The sequence below is a fragment of the Diospyros lotus genome, chromosome 7 (assembly GCF_014633365.1).
Source record: "Diospyros lotus cultivar Yz01 chromosome 7, ASM1463336v1, whole genome shotgun sequence".
Lineage (NCBI taxonomy): Eukaryota > Viridiplantae > Streptophyta > Magnoliopsida > Ericales > Ebenaceae > Diospyros > Diospyros lotus.
The window spans coordinates 13,459,416-13,478,650 of NC_068344.1; positions in this window are offsets into that span (position 1 = coordinate 13,459,416).

The following is a 19,235-nucleotide window of genomic DNA, read 5'->3' on the forward strand; positions in this document are numbered from 1 at the left end:
AAAAATATATTTTATAATATTTTCAAGAATTACATTATTCGTCCCATAATTACAATTGTTAGATGCCATCAAAATCTAGCATTATGACACTAACACTAATAGAAATATTAGCTTAGGAAGGAAGACTTGCCTACGAAGAATGTGACAACAAAAAGGTTGTCTCTTCAGGAAGGATGTCTCTTTAGGAAGGGTATGCACTGAAATACTGACTTCCGGGAAGAATGTTGACTCTTCTGGGAAGGAGGCACACTCTATGCTTGGCTTCCAAGAAGAATTACTTCTTCCAAGAAGGATACTTCGTGTTCCAGGTAAAAGGTTGGCGTTCTCCTAATAACTGTGATCACGAACAACGATTAAAAGGCTCACGAGATTCCTAGCTCACGATGACCGTCCGATGCTTAAGTCAATACTCAATGAAGATAATTGTAGATCCAAATATAGTAAATGCAGTAAGTGTGTATAGATGTTTCAGAATGTAAAAGTCCCTTTCTATGTCTTATAGTTAAGTATTTATAGAGCATAATTCCTATGGATCTCAGAGGGACACGTGTGCTTCATCCACAAGACCTCGAAAGTCCACGTGTCTTACATCCCTAGGAACTCAGAGGGCTAGGTGTCACCCATCCCTGGAAGAAGTACCATGCCCGAGAAGGAGCCTTTGCCCGGCAAGACTAATCGTTTCAGAGAAAGAGCTTTTTCCTGAGAAGAATAAACGTGCCTAGGAAGAAGCCTTCTACGAGTAGAAATATCGTGCCCATGAAGAAGCTCTCTCTAGAGAGAAGTAGCTTACCCAAGAAAAATCTCTATCTAGGAAGAAATGCCCATCGGCGAGAATCAGCTATTGACTCCTACGCTACCCTACACATTTATTTATCAAACCAACAACCAAATTTATCAAACATTAATCCTCTTGTTAAAGCAGGTATAGGGCGATTATACTTGCCAATGTGCAAGTGTGCGTGTAGTACAATTTTAAATTTATATTTCGGTGAGTTTGAGTCGATTCACAGGGAGATTATTTTGGATGAAAACAAAAATCACTGAATATTTGATTTTAAGAGGTGATTAAGATGATCTAAAAGCAAGAATTAAAACTAAACAAACACTGAATTTAAGAAACTTGGGTCAAGACAATTTTAGTGTCAAAACCAATTAATTCCCAATTTAATAGAAAAGATCAGTAATATTCATCTGAATTAAGTTTTGCAGATCTGTCAGTAATTTTGGTTCAATATAATGATAATTCTTGTTTAAGCAATTTCCATACATGGCATGGAAATTCTAAGTTAAGCAATTACCATAAATTAAATTATATCCCACAGATAGAATTTATAGATACAAATTAATTATTTGGGCTTAGGTATGAAAACATTTCCAAGTCTAGCAATCTCCATACGTGGCATGAAAATTCTAAGTTAAGCTTATGCTCTGATCCAAACTCAAAAATACACTATATGCACACTACTCAAATTAAATCAGATTAATATTATACATTTGAAGCGCAGCTTTCTTTGGGAATCATTGGCATTGGACACTATCCTTGCCTTAACGCAAGATTGGATTTTGCTACTCATCTTCATTTAAAAATAAATTGACAGGAATTTAAATGACGGGAATTAAAAGAAAATATTTAAATGACATTTTTTAACCGACCATATAGGCGGTGTATAATTAAAAGACAATAATTGAAAGATAATTTTTTAACAGACCATATAGGCGGTGTATAATTAAAAGACAATAATTGAAAGATAATTTTTTAATAGACCATATTGGCAATGTATAATTAAAAGACAATAATTGAAAGACAATATTTAACCTACCATATAGGCGATATATAATTAAAAGACAATAAGAAAAACATAACACAACTATATGGAAACTAAAGTTTTAAGAATTTAGAGAGAAATTATAAAAACAAAACTATATAGAAAAAAACTAAAGTTTGAAAATTTGAGAGAGAAATTCTAAAAACACAAATATGCTTTCATTATATGAGAAATTGGATAGTTACAAATGCACCCCAAGTGATCTATTTATAGCCCACAAGATGTAATGGAGACCACACAATATATATAATTTAATAATACAAAATATCTAATTTAATAATAAAAAGAAAAACAAAATACCTAATTTAAAAATACAAAGATAAATAAAATATCAAATTACTCAAAAAGTTCAGGTCAAAATGTAGTTCTTGAAACTTCATGACTTTATGTATGCGATGACATTATTCCAACCCATGATATAAGCGATGATGTAAGTGATGATGTAACCAACTTGTAGGACTTGGACTTTTCCTTATTTTCAGCTTGGGCCTTCCTTGTGTTGGGCTTCTAATCCATATATTATATTATTATATTTTTTTATTTTATATATATTTATATTAATATTTTTAAATCTGCACGCAATCACAAAATGCATAATAATATTCAATTTAAACCATTTTAAGATCAAAATAAGGGTAAAATTATAACAAAATTTTTACAAAATTGACCACTAATCAAACCCCCCAACTTAAATATTGCTAGTCCCATAGTAATTAGACTTTACACTGGCCAGTATTTATTCACAATAAATTGATGAATATAGAAACTTCAAATTGGAAACCAAAATACATAGAACAAAACAAGTTATCTGTCATACAGTCGAATATTCTAAATCAAATTTCGGTCAAAGGTCATACAATCTTAGGAACGACAATTAGGGTGACCATCATTCTACCTTACTCCCTCGAAGTTTCGACTTCAAACCTTACTATGGATTTTTCCTCCAATAAAAAAAAAAATGATTCCTCTAGTGTACACACAAAGGGGTGCACCGTTATAAGAGTAAATGCAAAACAAGTTCAAACTCAGTGTCATCCCAAATACAAAGAACATATTTTCATAAAAGAATAGGGAAATTAACATAGCTTCATGACTAGAATAATGCCCTAAATGAATAACTTCTGAATTTAAAAAGAATTCCCTACTCCAAATTTGAATCCTAAGATCACATGATTTATAGCATCAAGAGGGACCAGACCTGGTTGTAATGGGGCTATGAGGTTAATAAGGGTTGTCAAAGAAAAGGGTAAAGTGTGCAAAGGGTGTGTCATTTTTTTTTTCTTTTTGTTTTTGACACTAATCTCAAATTGGACATATTGTTTTATTCAGCATTTATTTTGAAACACTTGTGTTGAATAACTAAGAGAACTTCCTTTTTTTTTCTTTTTTCCTTTCTTTTTTTTTTTTTTTTTTTTTTGTTTCTTTTTTTTATATGAAACTACCGAGATAGACTGATTCCTAAAAACACACCAAGTTGGACAAACTTCATATGGTTATAAGTTAGATGAGGGTAAGGAAAGGAATTATGCTAAGAACAACTCAAATGGGCTAGCAATGGGGGTTAATGTAAAGAAAGAAAAATGTTAATAGTCCAAATTGAAAGAAATTGATCCCCCTATCATACTTCTATAAAACGATGTTACTCAATCAACTAATTCAGAGCTTGAAACCAACCAAATTCATCCATTATCATACTAGATATTCAAACCAAATTGATATTTTGAAGCTATTAAATAGATGAGATAAACAATAAAGCGCACTTAGAGTAAGTGTTATTTCACTCAGAATTAACGATTATTAGGCTCAAACACTCATTCGAGTAATAATCTCCACTTCTATTGAGGGATCATGCAGTGCGCTAATCAGCTAATTACCATTGCCTTTGACTTTATGACCGATAAACCAATTTCTAATTATTGAACATCTGATGCATGCAAATCAGTTATTCCAATCCCATGCAACTATGTTTTCAAATAAGAAATTAATACATTCATGATTCATATTGCAAACTTAACTGGCTATCAATGTATAACTCCAAAGCTTTAGGGATAGCATTATTTAAAGCACACACAATTTTTTTTTTAATAGGAGTAGATAAAAGTAAACAATTCACACAAAACTACAATTATACAATTGTAAATTCACAGTTAAACATAGACCAGATAATTCATAAATATACCTTACTCCCCCCAACTTGAATTGCAGTAATAAAATAGAGTTATTAGGAATACTTATAACTCCACAAGTCTATAAGTTTACTGTGAACTGCTAAATCTTCAACAAACAAGTGAGAATACCCTACATATATTTTTTATAATTTTTTTCACACCGAAATAAGAAAAATTCATGCAAGTCATATAATAAAGAGATGCGTCTCAAGAGTACAAAAGTACTGCTTACTCAGCCATCTTATCATAGACTTGCCCTACAAGGATAAATCTAAATTAATCAGACCCCCTTGATGCTTGCTTCCAATTGCCTTAGACCGGTCTATCCGAGCCTCATAAGGATCGTGCTGTGGAACATAAACTTGTAATTTCTCTAGCAGCTCCTCAATAGTGGATGCGGAAATGAGAATCTTTCCTACCGAAAGAGAAAGAACTTTTGTTCCACAACCTGATCAAGAAAAGAAAGCAACCCATCAAAAAATGGTTAACATTTAAAAGTCCAATGGGTTTGGTATCGAGATTGCTCTTGGCCCAGGAGATTATATAAAAGATTTCTTCTAGTGCACCAAAACCTCCTGGTAAAGCAATAAATGTGTCTGACTGATAAATCTTACAAGCCATACGCTCAGACATAGAAGTCCTTCTTATAAGTTGACCTCGTGTATACTTGAAAATCTGTGGATCAGCCAAAAGGATTGGTATAACACCTACCACATATGATTTCCCAAGATGTGCAGCTTGTGAAACACATCTATTCAATCCACGACTTCCCCCTCCATAGACCAAATTAATTTTTTTCTCTCCCAATTTTAGGCCAAGTTCGCTTGCTGCAAGTACTAACAAATATCACTCCCAAGTTAAGAGCCACATAGTACACATATGGTATTGATTCAATGAACTAGCTGACCTTCCATTTATGTTAGTTCTTTATGTATGCCTTGAAAGTAAAACTGGTTAAAGAGGTTTGGCGATCAAAAGTAACTACATAGAAATTCAACAATAAATAAACACAAACAAAAATCATGCGTATATACAAGTAGTTGTGATTGAGACTCACATCTTCCTTTGGTTTTACATCTAGAAACTGCTTAAACACCTTCTATGAAATGGGGATAGGCTTTCCATCCAATTTTCTTAGAAATTGGCAAACAGGGTCAATTATAGTCAGATTCCCAAGACTATAGCGTTGGTAGTCACTTCTGAACTGGGTCCATAAAGCAAGAAGACGTTGCACTATTCCACACAGATGCGTCTCAAGAGTCAATCGGATATCATCCAAAGACTCCTTACTCAGTCTATCTTTTATGAAACTAATTTTATCATCTCGATTTATGGAAGTAAACCCCACAGATTTGCATCGTGTGTTACAAGTCCATCGAGCACATTTGTGACAACCATTTAATCTTTTCGCTCTTCATTTTTTTGAAAAACTACTCTTTCCCAAGCCTGGAAAATGCTTAAAACTAGGTGAAGTTTCACCAAGAAATCAAATTTTTGCTTCAATCAACCAACGAATATCTTCAGGGATATTTTTACACATCAAAAGCCTAAGTCTTTCACACCTAGTGGCTTAAATCTTTTTCAAATCATTTTGTGGGAGAGATGGATAGTACTTGCAAATTTTCAAGAGCTGAATATCCTTTTTTTTTTTTAAACACAACTATAGTAAGAGAAAAGTAAACAAAACTATGAATCTTACAAAAGGGACGAGAGTACCTGATCGGAGAACAACACAAAGGAGAGAAGACTGAGCTCAAAGAAGTGTGGCTTACCTCATGCAGATACGTCTCTTATAGGGTTGTGGAAGTCACCATTCCAACAACCACACTTGGCTCGAGGCATGCCACAAGTGCAGGGTCACGTTTGGCGTCTCCTTTTTTCAACGTTCGGCACTTCTTTTTTCAACTCTTAGCGTTTCTTTTTCTTTATAGGGTAGTGTGTCATTTCCTTTATAGGGCAGTGTGATTGCTTTGCCCAAAAAAAAGTGGTTGTCATTAGCGTTAAGTCTGTCTCCCTCTTATATCTTTATATATATATATATATTTTATTTTTTTTAAAAAAAGTAAAATTTTTATTTTATTATATATTTTTTATTTTTTTTATTTTTTAGTTTTTTTTTATGGGGCCCAATAAAATCACATATACCACATAAAACAATTCCTTTAGTACACCTTACCCCCCAACTTGAATTGCGCATTGTTCTCAATCGACAATAATAGAAAAGATAGAGGATAGACATACCTGGCGGTCATCAATGCATGAATATGTGGTGTTTTCTTCACTCTCAATAGCTATAGGGGTTGTTATTAATGTCCTGGACCTAGAAATGTCCATTTAACCTAAATGGAAATGTGGTCTTTTAACGTCAGATTCCCAAACGATACGAAACCTCCTTTACTCATTTGATAGTGGATCCCTTAAATCCACACTTCATTTGTCTTCCTCATAATTATACTGATAAGGTTTCAACCTATGACCATTGACCTTAAGGCATTGCCCTGACTCTTGATTTTCAATTTTGAAAGCCCCATATTCTGAGATGGACTTGATTATGAAGGGACCAACCCATCTTGACTTTAATTTTCCCGAGAATAAATGCAATCGAGAATCATACAAGAGTACCTGTTGCCCGACATTAAAGCTTTTCCTAATGATGCGTCGGTCATGCAACTCTTTCATGCGAAGATTGGCCAGTTGTGTATTTTCAAATGCACCATTTCGCATTTCATCAAGCTCATTTAATTGGAGCTTCCTAGAAAAGCCTACTTTGGTCAAACTTTTATTGATTCTTTGAGTTGCCCAATATGCTCTATGTTCAATTTCCACGAGTAGATGACAAGGTTTACCATACACTAATCTATATGGAGACATTCCCAGGATCATTTTATATGCAGTCTTATACACCCAAAGAGCGTCCACTAATCTCAAAGACCAATCCTTGCGATTGGTGGCAACGATCTTTTCTAGGATATGTTTAATCTCCCTATTAGCTAACTCGGTTTGACCACTGGTTTGGGGATGGTACGGCATGGCAATCTTGTGTAGCACACCGTATTTTTTCATGCGTCCTGCCACGACCTTGTTACAAAAATAGGAACCCTCATCACTAATGATCACTCATGGCATCCCAAACCGACTGAAAATGTTCTCCCTTAAAAATTTCACCACAATCCTATGGTTATTGCTCTTTGTTGGGATTTCTTCAACCCATTTGAACACGTAGTCGATAGTAAGTAAGATATACTCACGCCCAAATGAGCTAACAAATGGACCCATAAAGTCTATACCCTAGTAGTCAAAGACTTCTAACACCTGAATTGGTTGTAACGGCATCATGTTTCTCTTGGATAGACTGCCTAGTTTTTAACATCGATCACAACTTGCACAAAATCTGTACACATCCTTAAATAGTGTTGGCCAATAAAATCCACTTTATAGAATTTTTGTAACTGTTTTCTTGATGGAAAATTGCTTCCACAAGAAAGAGTGTGATAGAAATTGATGACACTTTGTTGTTCATGATTGGGGATGCATCTACAGATGATTTGGTCAGGACAATACTTGAACAGATACGGGTCATCCCAGAAAAATGTTACCACCTTCCTAAAAAAAATTTGTTTATCTAGTTTGGACCAATAATTTGGGATCCGTCTAGTGACTGGATGATTCGCTATGTCAGCGTTCCATGGAAAGGTGGGTGGTTCAGTTTGAGTGTTTGTTTGAAACAATTATTCATCAGGAAAGGAATCTTGGATTGGGTTTTCAAATTGATTAAGATTCTGGCATAGTAGATGAGACAAGTGATCGACCATCGCATTTTCTACCCATTTTTTGTCTCTGATCTCTATATGGAATTCTTGTAACAATAAGATCCATCAAAAGGAGATGGGGTTTTGCATCCTTCTTTGTGAATAAATATTTGAGGGAAGCATGGTCAGTAAAAACAATCACCAGTGACCCCATGAGGTAAGACCGAAATTTATCTAGGGCATAGACAACTGCTAGCAACTCTTCCTCTGTCGTGGTATAGTTCTTTTGATCCTCATTAAGAGTTTTGCTAGCGTAATATCACATGAGGTTTCTTGTCTTTCCTTTGCCCTAACATGACTCTTATCGCGTAATCACCAGCGTCACACATTAGCTCAAATGGTAGGGACCAATCAGGGGACTGAATGATGGGTATGGAAACGAGTGATTTTTTTAATTTCTCAAAAGAAGTTTGACACTTACTGGTCCACTCAAAGGGCATGTCTAGGGCTAAAAGACGACATAAAGGTCTAGTTATGGCACTGGATGAAGCAATAAAGCGCCTATAAAAACCAACATGACCAAGAAAACACCTAACATCCCTCACATTCTTCGGGGCGGGTAATTTTTGAATTAATTCAACCTTAAACTGATCGACCTCAATACCCTTAAAAGAAACAATGTGTCCCAAGACACTTCCTTGAATGACCATGAAGTGACACTTCTCCCAATTTAGCACTAAATGCATTTCCTTGCACTGCTCTAGGACTCTCTCTAAATTTTTCAGACAACTGTTAAAGCTGTCTCCATAAACTGAGAAGTAATCCATGAAGACTCCCACCACAGTCTCTACCAATTCACTGAAAATTCTCATCACGCATCTTTGAAATGTTGCACGGGCATTGCATAGACCGAATGGCATTTGTCTATAAGCAAATGTCCTAAATGGACAAGTGAATGTGGTCTTCTTCTGATCCTCTAACGCGATTTCAATTTGATTATACCCAGAGTACCCATCCAAGAAGCAATAAAAGGCATGTCCCACTATTCTCTCTAAGACCTAATCCAGAAATGGAAGCAAAAAATGATCCTTCCTTGTCACAGAGTTGAGCTTCCTATAATCAATACACATACGCCATCCAGTCTGGATGCACATAGGGATGAGCTCATTGTTCCCATTTGCTATCACAGTGACTCCTGACTTCTTATGTACAACTTGAGTTGGACTGACCCATTTGGAATTCGAGATCGGGTAGATGATACCTGCATCTAACAGTTTAAGAACCTCTCCCCGGACAACTTCTTTCATGGTCGGGTTCAGACGCCTTTGCATTTGCCTTACAGGTTTCACATTTTCCTCTAAGAAGATCCTATAGGTGTAGGTAAGGGGGCTAATGCCATGTAGGTCAGAGATGGACCATCCTATAGCTTTTTTATGCATTCTGAGGAGATCTAGTAATGCTTCCTCTTGATGCAATTCTAAGCTTGATGAAATCACTACTGGAAAAGACTCTCTTTCACCTAAGAATGCATACTTAAGGTAATTCGGCAATGGTTTTCTCTCAAGTTGGGGTGGGCCAACAAAAGATGGTAGGGTTTCATTCCCAGGTAATTTCAATGGCTCTAGGTCAGGCATGAATTGTGTGATCACCCTGGCTGACTCAATGTCAGGCTCTATCTCTTCCAAAGTTTGCTTCTCTAAATTATAAATAACCTACTCATAAAGAGCGTTCTCAAAGTATTCTTCACTTAAGGTCTGGATTAAATCAACCTCCTCTAATTGCATTTCATCATTTGGTTACTTAGCTACCTTGAAAACATTCATCTCCACCGTCATATTCTCAAATGATAGTTTCATGATCCCATTCCTACAATTGATGATAGCATTCGAAGTAACAAGGAATGGTCTCCCTAGGATAACAAAAATAGACAACTAAGGACCTTGGTGGGCTGGGTATCTAAGATAATGAAGTCCACTGGGAAATAGAATTTGTCCACTTGGATTAGGACATCCTCCACAATCCCACAAGGAACTTTTAATGATCAGTCGGCCAATTGAAGAGTGACCCTAGTGGGCTTGAGTTCTCCCAACCTTAGCTATTGATAGACACTAAAAGGCAACAGGTTGACACTAGCCCCTAGGTTAAGAAGTGCTTGGTTGACTTTTTGACTTCCAATTATGCAAGTAATGGTAAGACATCCTGGGTCCTTGTACTTTGGAGGGGTCTTGAACTGAAGGACAGCACTCACTTGTTCAGTCAGGAATGTTTTTTTCTCGCACATTGATTTTTCTTTTGACTATACAGAGATCCTTCGAAAACTTAGCATACGAAGGTGTTTGCTTAATTGCATCCAATAAAGGAATGTTTATCCTTACCTATTTGAACACCTCGTATATGTCTGCATTTGTTTTATCTCTTTTTGATTGAGCTAATTTTTTAGGAAAGGGTGGTCGTGGTTCAAATTTGGATCTCTCTTCAACACTCTTCCTTTTTTCCTTTTGCTTTCTCTCTTGCTCTCTTTCTCTCTTTCTTCCTCCTCGACTTTCTTCTTACCCTCTTTACTTCCTTCATTCACTTTCTCATCATTTACTTCATCATGCCCTTGGTCTTTCTTACTAGTGGTAGGCCACACTATCCTAAGGTCCTCGGGTTTCTCAATTACTTTCCCACTCCTAAGGACAGTGACAGACTAGACTTGCTCATGATTCTCACTAGATGAGCCTTCAACCCTATGGGCTTGACCTACGGGGTTCGAACTTGGTTGTGAGGGAAACTTCCCTGGTTCTCTAACACTCAAGGTCTGAATCAACTTAATCAGCTAACTTCTCATGTCTTCTAGAGCCCTATTTGTTTGTTCTTGAAACTTGGCTACTTGGGTATTGGTTCCTATTTGACCTTGCATGAATTGTTGTAAGTTGTCCTCTAAAGATCTCCTATGAGGAGGGTCATATGCACCAGATGACCCTTGGTTTGGTTGGTAAGACTATGGCTGTGAGGGGAATGGTGCATGGGGTTGGACGGTAGAATCGTTTCTCCATGAAAAATTAGGGTGATTACAAGAGTTGGGGTGGTATGTATTGGAATTACGAATTGTACCCTTAGTAGTTCCCACCCTGATTCTGATTCTGATAAGGCCTACCCTCAGTGTGACGTGGTTATGATCCATACGCTTGGCCATATAGGACCTCTTTAAAAGTAGGAATGGTAGGACAATCTTCTTTCATATGTCCATTCGTCTCACAGACCACACAAAGGACTTCCATCTCATGGACGACCTTGTTTTTTTTTTAACTCTAATTCTTCCATCTTCTTTGTTAATGTTGTTAACCGAGCGTTGATGTTATCACTTTCACTTATTTGAAATTTTCCTCGAGGCTGCAGACTGACATGCTCTCTTGAGTCTTCCAAAGACAATGGACTTACCTCCCAATTCCTAGTATTCTCAGCTAAAGTGTCAAAAAAGTGAAAAGCTTCTTTGGGTGTCTTCTCGTAAAATTCACCATTGTACATGGTCGATACTAACATCTTAAGGTTGGGGGTTAAGGCTTCATGAAAAAAACTAACCACCCACCACTGCTCAAAAGCATGATGTGGGCAAGTAAGAAGTAGATCTTTGAAACGATCCCAGGCTTGAGCAAATGACTCGGTGGGTTTACAAGCAAAGTTCATCATTTGTCTTTGAAGGGATGTTATCCTATTGACCGAAAAGTATTTCTTTAAAAATTTAGTTTGCATTTCTCTCCATGTTCCTATTGATCTCGACTCTAATGTGTTCAACCACATTTTAGCTTTGTCTTTTAATGAAAATGGGAACAATTTTAACCTCATAGTATCCTCCTTGACATTCTGACCGACACAAGTGCAACAGACCTCTTCAAATTCTCTCATGTGTGTGTACGGATTTTCTGAATCCATACCATGAAAAATAGGTAACATCTGAATGGTACCTGGTTTAAAATTGAATCTATGATGGTTGACTGGAAGTACAATGCAAGAGAGAGTAGTTTGCCTCGGAGGGTGCAAATAGTCCTTGAGAGGTCAAAGCATTTCAGCTCCCAAGGGATCTTGATCAGCATGATCACCCCCTTGAGCAGACATGTTATCATTTTGTTGACATATTAGAGATTGTGAATGGACTTCTTGTTCTAGCACTCTACCTGATCTAAGTCTCATACACTGTTTAGTAACTAAAAGTTACCTAATAGTTTTTTTTTTTAAATATATAGATTTTTTCCTATCTTTAAAATATTTATTTTTTTATTTTTTTTATTTTTTTTTAAAAGTAGTAAAACAAAAAAAATAACACACTAAGTTACCAATTAATCTCCCCAGCAACGGCACCAAAAACTGATTGTTATGCTACCCTGCACATTTATTTATCAAAACAATAACCAAATTTATCAAACATTAATCCTCTTGTTAAAGCAGGTATAGGGCAATTATACTCGCCAGTGTGCGAGTGTGCATGTAGTACAATTTTAAATTTATATTTCGGTGAGTTCGAGTCTGTTCACAAGGAGATTATTTTGGATGAAAATAGAAATCACTGAATATTTGATTTTAAGAGGTGATTAAGATGATCTAAAAGCAAGAATTAAAACTAAACTAACACTGAATTTAAGTAGATTGGGTCGAGACAATTTCAGTATCAAAACCAATTAATTCTCAATTTAATAGAAAAGATCAATAATATTCATCTGAATTAAGTTTTGCAGATCTGTCAGTAATTTTGGTTCAATATAATGATAATTCTTGTTTAAGCAATCTCCATACATGGCATGGAAATTCTAAGTTAAGCAATTACCATAAATTGAATTATATCCCACAGGCAGAATTTATAGATACAAATTAATCATTTGGACTTGGGTATGAAAACATTTCCAGGTCTAGCAATCTCCATACGTGGCATGAAAATTCTAAGTTAGGCTTATGCTTCAATCCAAACTCAAAGATACACTATACGCACACTGCTCAAATTAAATCAGATTAATATTACACATTTGAAGCGCAGCTTTCTTTGGGAATCATTGGCGTTGGACACTATCATTACCTTAACCCAAGATTAGATTTAGCTACTCATCTTCATTTGAAAATAAATTGACAGGAATTTAAATGACGGGAATTAAAAGACAGTATTTAAAAGACAATTTTTAACCGACCATGTAATGCCCCACTTTTCCAAATACACAACAACATGGAATATAAGCCGACATCACCTATGGATGTTATGGAAACCCTTACCAACGGAAGCTTTGGATCGAACCTGAAAATTTAACCAAAGCTAAATAAAAGGGGTTTCCACTATATTTCCTTTATAAGTACAATAAATGCTCACGACCTCCAATTCTCCAAATGACAACACATCATTGTAAGTACAATTGGACACTCACACACACACTTCTTACAACCTTGAGTATCCTAGCTGCTATTCACAATACATCATTCGAAGACTTCCAAAATCCAACAAACAACCCTTACCATGTTCATAGTACATAGTAACCCCGACTTGCACCCTTAACAACATAAAAGGTAAATCCAAGCCTTACATAACCCCTGTTTATACAATTGTAGTACACAATGCTCAAACAAAACCAAAGGTTACATAAGATCCATAGCACATGAACAACATGGGGTTACACTAAACATCAGCCTCATCGTAGCCTTTTCTCTTGCTTGTCTTCGGGGTACCTGGCATGCTAATATACCTGGGACGTTGAATGTCCTAGGGGTATGAAACACCCAAGTTAGATAATAACATCTAAGTGAGTGACTCAGAAAATGAGAGTACATGCGTGCAAATGCAATAATGCCATTATGAAATCCACCCCTGTGGTAGCAATGCCAAGGTGTTGCAATCACCCTCGTGATCATCATAGTCACTCCTTGGCTCACCATAAGAGCACGAGTTCTTCCATGATGGCCCAACAACAAGCCACAGTCACCAACACAAACATGATATATGACAAAGTAGAAGGAATATGCATAGCCAAGGGAAAATATGACATGTAAGCCATGAAGGCATGATATGCAATCTATCATCCACATAAAAGTGAAGCAACAAATGCTCAAAGTGTCACAAAACATGTAGGAATCACTCACCTTGATCAGTTACCTTAGGAAGCACAGTTTACAACGAGCGGAATGTGTTTTCTCGCAGTTTTTCCTTACTGCTTGGCACAAACTTCGAGAAAGACCCAAAAATTCTGTCAAGGCTCATTCTCCCTCGACTTTCTCCCTTCTTTTCAATAATATTTCCTTTCTCAAACTCCCTTCCTTTTCCTCCTTACTTGGTGCCCAAAATGAATAACCCCAAAGCCCTTATTTATAGGAAACTTCGACGAACCAAATTGCGCCACGTGTCGCGTCATCATTCCATCCATGAGCATCCAATTAAAATATGCCACGTGTCCCTAGAGATTTGTGCCTTCACATGTTTAATTAGATTTTCAACATTCCCCATCATTACATCCCACGTGGTAAATTACATTTTCTACATTTCCCATCATTACAACTACATCCCACATGGTTAATTGCATTTTTCACATTTCTCATCATTACACTTCAAATCCTATCTCCAAGTGGTCAATGAATGCTTGCCACATGTCCTTAGGGATAAGGTTTGGAGACTTTTTGCAAACTTGGAAGCTAAGTAAGCTTTTCCTTAGCCAATCATGCAATGCCACCTCAAAGGGTCATTATGAGCCATCATGTGACCTTATCTTATCTTCCAAGTAGCCAATGGTTGATTGCCATGTGTCATTGAAGATAAGGCTTCATCATTTCTCCCATGTGTATCCAACCCAAATGCACCACTCATCTCTTAATTGAATTTAATAGAGTTTGGAATCCAAAGCTCCATTTGATTTGAATTTGAAATCTATGATACCTTGAAGAGATATTTTTAAGGTTTCAAGAACTACACCTTAACCCAAACTTTTCGGGTAATTTGCAGTTAGACCCTTGCAACTTGGTCCCCGGGTCATTTTTAATTGCACATGTTGGTCCCTGAAAAATGGATAAATTACACTTAGCACCCCAAGATTTTAGGTAAATTACGCTTTTACCCGAACTTCAGTATTTACGATTTTGCCACTGGTTCAGAAACTGAACCTTTGCCTCAAGGCTTCTATAATCCCTTGAAATGACCTATTTCCTCAAGTATTATAACCTAATAACCTCAAGTATTATATTATATTTGAGTTTGAAAATCTGAGGTATTATAGACCATATAGGCGGTGTATAATTAAAAGACAATAATTGAAAGACAATATTTAACCTACCATATAAGCGGTGTATAATTAAAAGACAATAAGAAAAACATAACACAACTATATGGAAACTAAAGTTTGAATAATTGAGAGAGAAATTATAAGAACAAAACTATATAGAAAAAAACTAGAGTTTGAAAATTTGAGAGAGAAATTCAAAGAACACAACTATGCTTTCATTATATGAGAAATTGGATGGTTACAAATGCACACCAAGTGATCCATTTATAGCCCACAAGATGCAATGGAGACCACACAATATATATAATTTAATAATACAAAATATCTAATTTAATAATAAAAAGAAAAACAAAATACCTAATTTAAAAATACAAAGATAAATAAAATATCTAATTACTCAAAAAGTTTGGGCCAATATGTAGCTCTTGAAACTTCGTGACTTGATGTAAGCGATGACATCATTCCAACCCATGATATAAGCGATGATACAAGTGATGTTGTAAGCAACTTGTGGGACTTGGGTTTTTTCTTGTTTTCGGCTTAGGCCTTCCTTATTTTTGGCTTGGCCCTTCCTTGTGTTGGGCTTCTAATTCATATATTATATATATTATATTTATTTTTTTATTTTATATATATATTTATATTAATATTTTTAAATCTGTACACAATCACAAAATGCATAATAATATTTAATTTAAACCATTTTAAGATCAAAATAAGGATAAAATTATAACAAATTTTTTACAAAATTGACTACTAATCAACTATCTGGAAAAAGTTTCTTGTTCCCCCCTAATCCAAGTGGTACAACAATTGTCCCCCACTCTTCTATTTTACCCTTAGGGTTGATTGGAAGAGTAGTTTTTATTTTCACTTTATTGTATCCCCAGGAAGAAGCCATTGCTTTTCCTTTTACCCGAGAAGAAAGCACTGCCCGAGAAGGATGATTATCCGAGAAGAATGTCTCTCTGGAAAGAAGGAACTATTTTTCACAACTGTCCACTGTCCAAGTAGAGCTTACCTATAAATACTGCATTTTACAACGATCATTTTCATGTTTTCACCCCTTGTTACCGAGCCTTATCTCTGAAATTTTCCCTTCGAACTTTCTTATTCCTAGAAAAAGCTTTTCGTTTTCAAAGCTCATTCGATTCAGGTTTTCACTCTTTACCTTTCAAGGCACAAGCATAATCTTTTATAAGTTTCACAATTCATGTGAAAGGATTTCTTAAGAGAAAAAATATTGGATGATACAATGATACCAAATATTCTCTTGAACAAAAAAATGTTACAAGAATAAATGAATTAAGCACTCGACTCTCTTATCTATAACTAGTATTTGGTTTAAGAATGTCTATATGAAGAACATTACTAGATATTTGCTTGAAGTGAAGAAAGAATGAAGATGGAAGAACATTCACTCAAGCAATGAATATTGGCCATAAAATGAATCTAGCTGAGTCTAGATGCAGATTGGCTCTACTTTGCTTGGACATCAGTAGCTTAGATATTTCTTGAACGACAGCCTCATCTCTTACTGCACTTGGCCTTTTATAGAAGCTCAAGACTTTGGGATTTTAAAATTAAAACATGCACACACACTCACAGCTTCTTTGATTTGACCAATAATGGTCAAATTTGTTAAAAACATATGTCAATTATAAAGATAAGTATTAAGTACACTATGCATAAACATTTTTATCATTTTTTTATAAGAGAACAAGGTTAGACTTCATAGAATAAAGAAATAGAGCTCTAATGGTCAAACTATCCTCTTTTTGCTTTTTGAGTAATGGCTATAAAATTTGAAATCAGATGTCAGTTACTCAACTAACTCCTAAAGATACTTGACTACTATACAAGCATACTAGATTGGATATCTCGCATAATCGATTATATAAATGTTTCACTCGAGAATAACCGAGTCATTACTCAACTGACTCAGAAGTCATAGAGACTTTGCATTAAGCACTCGACTACCAAGCTAAGCTTACTCGACTAACATATACTCAAGTACAGATAACTGATACTCGATTAACTTTAAGCACAAAAACTTAGCCAGATCCAATCCAAACTTTACTCCACTAAAATATATGGATATTCGATTAACAAAAATATATTAATCGATTGAGAGAGATATACTCGACTAAGGAGATGCTTGGAATTTTGATACCAAAAAGATACTCGATTAAAAATAATTCTTACTTGGTTGATTTTAGAAAAACAGAAAGTTTACATAAAATACTCGAATAGGAAACTTTGATAGTCAATTGAAAATAATTTTACTAAAATACATAATCAATCAAATTTGAAGAAGGGACAAGATATTACTCGAATTGAAAATATGCTCAGACTTCAATATTTATAAAGATACTCAATTATACAATGTACCATACTCAATTATAGATTTAAGAAACATAGTTTTATAAGAACATACTCGAGTAGATTTTTATAATACTTGATTGAAAAATACAAATACTCGATTAATAAGAAAATAAACTGGGTAATACTCAATTGACTTAAAAACTATTTTTAGATTGAAAACAAATTTAGAAGCTTTAAAGATTGTTTGAATACTTTGCCTTCGAAGGATTCAAAAATACATATAATTAATTAAACAAAGGGCTTTTATATTTAACCATTTTCTCAAGAGCTTTTCATTATGCTTGATTGAGACAAAATATGCTTTTGCTGTTTTGAAGAATATAAGGCTATATAAGCCTGAAGTTCTCCAATTTAAGAAAACATACTTTCATAAGCTTTATACTCCTTGATCAACAAAAATCATGCTTGGATATTTTAAAGACATAAAAATATGTGCATAAAGTTTTCCAATTTAGAAAGATTTATATAAAATGTTTTGAAAGTTATCAATAAATCAAATTTACTAAAAATATATTTTTAAAATTATTTTTTCCATAAATCAAAATACAAATTTCTCAACACTTTCGTATTTCATTTGATGTATTTATATTTGCATATAACTATTTATACCTAGTTTTGCAAGGGTTATTTTGTATCCTTTCTGTTATGTGTGTATGTTTTTTAAAAAGTTTTGAAAACCTGAGTAACTCCCTTGCATGATACACTAAGCATTGGCACATTCCTTTCAATAGGAGGGTTACCTCTTATTCAAGGTATGCTCACTTTTGCACTCAAACACTCTCTTTACGTTCAAGCATTCAATACTCTCTATAATTTCTACTATAAAGAAAATAAAAAGTGTTGGGTGATGTTGAGTCATAGTGAAAGAAAATAAAAGGTGGTGAAAATTTATAGTTTCTACTATTTATTTTAATTTTATTTTTTATCTAAACGAAATTATGTATTATTGAGATATTGTAATCTCTATGGGGTGTTTTAGTTATTTTTATAAGAGTTGTATTTTATTTAAATTAGAAGTTTTATGTATTATTATTGGTTCAACAACTACTTAGTTCTTCTTTCTTTCCATGGGTGAACTCTCACAAGAAGACTAGATTCAATGTTGGCCACCTAAGTAACCACTCCAATGATAGTACACCATCGTCGATGACACAAGGGCGGATAGCCTTCCAATCAACAATCACTAGTAGCAAGCCGACCATTGGTGATTTTTTTTTTTTTTTTGGTTTAGCTATGATAATATAGAGAGGAGATGAAGAAAGATTGAGAAGAAGAGGGTATGTTTTTAAATTAAATATTTATTTTATTTTAATTTTTAATAATAAAAAATTTACAAAATTATAAAGATGATTAGGGTATTATAGTTTTCATTTACAAATTAATCTACCTTTAAATTTCTTCCTTGGGAAAATCAAATAGTGAAGTGGAAACAATCTAGAACGCATCACGCATGATGGTGCCAATTATTCTAGTATTGCTAATTTTTCTTCTAAAATTGTCTCTAATTGCAATATCTATTTTACTTTCTATTATATTATAAATAATTCACACTCTATTCTTTTTTTCACCTCAAAAACTGTGTTTATTCCAATCACACTCCCTGTTTGATTCTCTATTGCAAAAATTGAAAAGCACCTCGTTGTGACCGATCAAAATAAATCAACTACTGTTGTCTAAAATTGGAATTTTTTTTTTGCAAAAACCAGGCAATACCTCGACGAGGACGTTGTTTCCAACAATTGTGCGTCTTTTTCGACTGTTCGTCTCCATGACGAGGATGTTGCCACCATCGCTAACTGTTCATTTCCTCATTTACCGCAACTGTGCATCTTTTGTGGTCGTGGGCCCTTTCTTCTTTGTCATGTCCGACCGCCTTCA